The sequence below is a fragment of the Crocodylus porosus genome, unplaced genomic scaffold (genome assembly GCF_001723895.1).
Source record: "Crocodylus porosus isolate Cpor-Errol unplaced genomic scaffold, CroPor_comp1, whole genome shotgun sequence".
NCBI classification, from domain to species: domain Eukaryota; kingdom Metazoa; phylum Chordata; order Crocodylia; family Crocodylidae; genus Crocodylus; species Crocodylus porosus.
Window position 1 is genome coordinate 108,186,095 of NW_017728886.1, and position 5,882 is coordinate 108,191,976.

At 51.5% G+C, this 5,882-nt stretch overlaps 1 long non-coding RNA gene across 1 annotated transcript in view; it reads right to left on the reverse strand.

Annotated features, from left to right (window-relative positions):
- LOC109323383 overlaps nt 1-512 on the reverse strand; it is a 20,195-nt gene extending 19,683 nt beyond the window's left edge. The window contains exon 1 of the long non-coding RNA XR_002104655.1: nt 429-512. This is a non-coding gene — a long non-coding RNA (uncharacterized LOC109323383). The remainder of the gene's footprint in view (nt 1-428) is intronic.
- Between the last annotated feature and the right edge of the window lie 5,370 nt (nt 513-5,882).

Sequence of the window (5,882 nt, forward strand, 5' to 3'; positions counted from 1 at the left end):
ACACCTTCAAGAGTAAATTGGATGCTTATCTTGCTGGGATCCTATGACCCCAGCTGACTTCCTGCCCTTTGGGCAGGGGGCTGGACTCAATGATCTCCCGAGGTCCCTTCCAGTCCTGATGTCTATGAAATCTATGAAATCCTATCTATAGGGAATAGAGAGGGAGAGGAAAAGTCAGAAATGGTTGGGGAAGGGGAGGGAATGCATTTTAAAATTTAAAAAAAGGAAAACTGGGGGGGTTTGCTGATCTGCCACAATAAAGCGGAACAGTTTATTACCAGCCTTTGTTGCACCATTGATTTTCCTGTCACGTGGCACAACAAAAGTTAAGGATGTCTTATTAGTTCAGCATTTTTGCCACCTTAAGTATTTTTAAGGCAGCACAAATGAAAAGTCAAACAAAGTCTGTTTCCACCCTAAGAGGAAACAAACTGTTCTACCTATTAGGCATCTAAGTGGACTTAGCCACCTAAGTGCAATTCCTTTCCACACTGTTCAAGTCCCTGAAAATCCATTAACACCCTGTCATCAGACCATTAAGATGGAGTTGCACAGAAGCAGCAAGGAGAAAGAACACACACACACTTTAGCATTAATGATTTTTCAGGGACTTGAGCAGGGTGGAACAGAATCACACTTAAACACCTATGTCCACTTATGCACTTGAAGGTGGGATTAGAATCTGGACCCGATATTTAGAGCTAGGTCCAGATTGGCTCTGTAGGTATCTTAGTATATGCATTGCAATGCCAAAATAATAGGGCCCTAATCAGAATGACCAAAAATAGCAGGTTGGATATGTGGAAGAATCACTTTCCAGACTCCTGCTTTTTGGTTTTTTGAGGGTTTTTTTTCCTTTTCTTTGTCTTGGTCTCCTCACATGCCAGTCAATCTGCTTGCCCTAGGTTACGGCGTACATAACCTGAATCAGATAAGAGGGTGTAGATATAGCCTCTATTGTTTTGAGCTCTGAATTCATGACATGGGGGCAGGGGCTTGAGTCCAGGTCAAGGTGTGATGCTTTTCAAATTGCTTGGTGAACATCAAACAACATCACCCCTGACTGGGTCTAGAAGGTGAGGTCAGGAGGGCTATTTGAGAGAGGCTATCTAGGAAGAGAGGGGAGACATGTTGAGCCTTCTACACAGCAACTTGAACCTCTGCAACTTTCTCTCTCTTCTGGGATGCTGAGTGAGTAAATTACCAGAAACTTAACTAAAAAGGTAGTTTACAGTAATTTACAAGCGTATTAAATTGCTATCAAGCCAGTTCTGTTTGAACAGTGTTATTCTTTTGATAATTCTCTGACTTGTACCCTCCCCAAGCCTTCCCTTTCTACCTAATAAAGCTATCCACTATAGCAAGCTTTGTGGTACATGCTTGAGAGGAACTGGCCATGCCTTTGTGCTCGCTTTGCTCGGCTGACTATAGGAGGCTACTTTCTGTGCTTCAAGTTAAAGGAAGCACCCCAAGATTTCACAGTGGGTCAAGCACCCTCAAGGTCTACAAGGCGTGTGTACCCTGTGGGGCACAGGGCCTGAACAAAGACCAGACCCTGGGTGGTGGCAGCAGTTACCCCAGGATTGCGATTTTCTCCAGGAAGCGGGGTGGGGCATAACATAGGCGTCCCAGGGGAGGTACTCAAGGCTTGGTTTTTGGGCAGTGGCAATTAGGCAGGTGGCTCAGCTCAGGAGCTCCCCCTACTGGCTTGCCACAGGATAGCTAGTCTCCCTCTATAATCAGAGGAGAAAGAGTTAGGTGATTCCAAAGGACAGTTCAAAGTGCAAAGCCCTGAGCAGGAAGGAGCATACAGCTGGTGTAGCAGGGCACTACGGTGCCTGCTACTGAAGATAGGAAGTGGCTTAGCTGCCAGTTAGTAAGGCAGCAGGTGTTAGCTGTTGGAGCTGAGTCAGTCAGCTGACCGCCAGGGGGCGAGGCCTGGCCTTCATAAGGAAGGGAAGGCTGAGGCCAAAAAAATTTCCCCTCTGGCAGCCGCAGGAGCAGGAGCTCTGTGGGCGAGCTGAGCAGCCCGAGTCAGTGGCTGCAGCCTGACCAGCTGCAATGATGCAGGGGTGGAGAGAACCCTGATAGAGGTAGGTGAGAGAGCCAGCATAGTTTTGCGGAGTTGTGATTATTAGACCGGAGGACCGGGCGAGGCTGTAGGGGTGGAGGAGGCCTCAGCAGGAGCTCCCCAGTAAGGTGGGGGAGTTCCTGGCACCAAGGAGGGTGCCGCATGTGGGGTTGTCCCGACCCCAGCCCATTGGGGCGACTTCGGGAAGAGTCTAGCCGAGGTGTGGGCCCAGGAAGGTGGGCCTAAGCAGTGGGGGGGTCCCGACCCCAGCCCAGCGTGGGCATTACCAGGACAGGCCCCAATTGGAAGCCCCAACTGGGAAGAGACCCAGTGGGGGGTAGGCCCGAGTCGGGCATAAAAAGCCGAGTGTGGGCGGGGAGTGCAAGAGGTGCGACCAAGGGCCCCAGTGGGGGTATAGAAGGCCCGAGTGTGGGCGGGGAGTGCACGAGGTGCAACCCCAGGCCCAAGTTGGGCATAGAAGGCCCGAGTGCGGGCAGCGAGCGCAAGAGACGCGAGCGAGGGCCCAGTGGGGGCATAGAAGGCCCGAGTGTGGGCAGCGAGCACAAGAGGCGCGAGTGAGGGCCCAGTGGGGGCACAGGAGGCCCGAGTGCGGGCAGCGGAGCGCAGGAGCACGGAATAGGCCGGTACACGAGCAGCCGCGGGACATAGGGGAGGCAGGCCTGAGCGGGGCGCTGCCTGGAAGTTACGAAGCCCTGAGTGGGGCGTAAGTCCATAGAGAAGTCCAAGCTGGGCGAGAAAGGGGGCACAGTCAGAGAGCCACCCTGGGGGGGCGCATGTACTGAGTTGGCCTCAGGAGAAGACCAACACCGGGACTCGGAGAAAATCCCGGCATAGTAAGACCGGCCCCGTGCCAAGAAGGGTAGGAAGGCAGCCTCCTTCACTAAACTAATTAGAGCAAAGACGTGGTGGGCGAGATGGAGGATGTGAAAGACCCAGACTTGGCACGGTAGGCAAGGGCACTAGGGGAGGTCACAGCACCCCTAGGGGCAGCCCTGCCGCAGCTGGCCAGAAGATGAAAAGAGAATGATGCCTGACACCCTTGAACCCCAGACATACAGGAAAGCCCCCTCACACACTCTGGTGGCCAATCAGAACAATACTCTTGGCCAGCAGCAGCTTTTAGGAGTTGCCAGAAGTGTGTGAATACATTGGGATACCCACTTTATCTCCTGAATTGCAAAGCAATGATACAAAAGCAAATGCTCCTACTCTTGAAAATTCCAACAGCAGTCATCCTACACCAGCATCATATAGAGGGTGCATACAATACAGTCTTTTCCAGACTTGGGATACATAGGCTATACGTGTCATTGATGGTAAGTTGAGTATGCCGCTGAGAGACAGTCTGGGGACAGGTGATCACAGAGGCAGTGGAAAGAGCAGAATGGCAGTAGCTGGAACGGGAGCAGAGAGATGTGAGCTGCACTTGCATGGTTATCATTTCCCTTATCTGGCTTAACTCACTTGCCATGCCCCAACACTGGTAGATTTCACCAGAAGACACTCTCCATCATGGCTTCTGGGAGACTCTCAGTCTATGCTGAGAGCAGCAGTTAGCAACCTTTGTAGGCTCTGGACCAGAGTGACCCAGTTTGGGTCAGAGGTAGGTGGGTGGCAGGTATTAGGACCCAGCCATGGGCAGGTCCAGGATTTTAGAAGGCAGGTGGGTATAGGAGCAGTTATTGGCTGCAGCCGGTGCTCCCAGCTTCTTCCCTCCCCAGCACAGGCAGATCATGGCAGGCTTGGCAGGCTGGATGGGAAGTGCCTATTCCAGCCATGGGCTGGATGGTGGTTCTGATCCAGTGCCAAGGGCCAAAGCAGTGGGCACCATCCAACCACAGGGAGGGCAGTGGGGGGCAGCTCAGCCTGAACTTGGTCCTGCAGGTGGGGAAGAGAACTTCACCCAGCCCCACAGGGGGCATGGAGGGACGTGACCTGGCTGGGGGAGGTGAAGGAGGCATGGTTCAGCCCCATGGTAGAGAAGGGGAATGGATTGGCCCCAACCCAGTCCCATGAGGTGGAAGGGGGTATGGTCCAGCCTTGCAGTGGGGACAGCAGCTTGGCCTAGTCCCAACCCAACCCCTCCAGGGGAAGGCGGACCATCTTTGCTCCAACTGGATACATGGGGCTTGGGGTTTGGGAATCTGACAATGGAGAGGATGGCCATATTAAAGGCCACTGCTCCCCCACTACCAAATTTCCTGACTTGTGGAGAGCCCTGAGAGCGAGAAGTAATGGCTCCATTGCCACATTTGGCCTGTGGGCCAGAGGTTGAGCACATCTAGACTAGACAAGCACTTGTCTAGGATGGCTTAAGTAGGGAAAAAAATCCTGCTTTGAGCAGAGGGTTGGACTAGATGACCTCTTGAGAGCCTTCCAGCCATACTTTTCTATGACTTGTTTATTCCTGTGCAAAGACAGGATAAGCTGTCAGCCTAGACACCACTTGTAAATAGAAATCCCTTGACCTACCTTTCTTCCCCAAGTTCCTGCTCCATCACACTGCCTGCAACATCACAGTTTCGACCTGCTACATTCAGTTTACACACAGACAGCAAGAAAGCCAAAGGATGCTTAGGAGCAGGCAGTCTCTATTCATCCCAGAGAGACCTACATGCCCCAGGGCTGACAACAGGTCCCACATGCACCAGCTGCACAGAGCTATACTGAAGCCACACTCAGAAGGTCAGGAGAAGGAGCAGCATAGCTAGGGGTCAGGGGCTTGCTCTCACTCCCCCGGAGGCATGCAAACAATATGGGTTTGTTCCAAGCCCTTAGACTCAACAAAAAAAAGACCTGCTCCCCCTCTCTCTCACAGGGCTTGTAGCCAACTCAAACTCTGGGAGCAGAGCCAGTCACATGTTGCTAAGCGATGCACAGGCAAACAATTGTTCATACTGGCACCCACAGAGAGAAGTTCCTCTACATCAGAGCCCATGTGAGACTTCCCTCTTCAAGAATTTCAGACCACCTGCCTTCACATCAAATTTAGGGCATGTCCACACTACAGCAGCAGTCGGCCCTGGCTGGGAAATTCCTGTGCATACCCTATGCATTTGCTCCCATTCATGCTGTAATACCAGAAGTGGACAGGTGAGGCCCCTCTAGCGTCATCCCCATTGACTGCTCTCCAGCACTCTGGAGGCTGAGGTCACAAAAGCAGCCACAGAAGGATGCCCCAGAGCATTCGCACCAAGGCATTTCCAGGTGGAAGCATGCAAGCAGGAGCAGGGTACTAGGACATGTTTGAGGATGCCCAGGTTGGGATGTGTTGCTTTGACAGCATGGACATGCCCTAAGGCATCTCCAGTTCATTCATGTGTTTCTTGAAGTGTGATACTCATAACTGGATGCAGTACTCGAGGCAAGGCCTCACTCAAAATGAATAGAACAGAAAGATCATGTCCTTTGACCTGCAAATACATACATACTCCTGTTAATAAATCCTACTACACTAATGGAAGCAAAGCACACTGTTAACTCGTGTTCTGTTTGTGATCCACTACAACCCCAAGTCCTGTTCTGCAGCCTAGTTAATTGATCCCCAATGTATACAGGTTCCTTTGATTGTTCTGCCTCAAATGCAGTACTTTGCAGGTGCCCATATGGAATTTCATTGGATTAATTTCAGGACTTGTCTCCAATTTTTCAAGGCCATTTTGAATCCTAGTCCTACTGTCCACGGTATCTGCTACCCCACTCAGCTTGGTGTCATCTTTAAAATAATCAATCATGCACTCAATCCCTCAATTCATTAATGAAAATATAGAACAGTACTGGAGCCAGGACA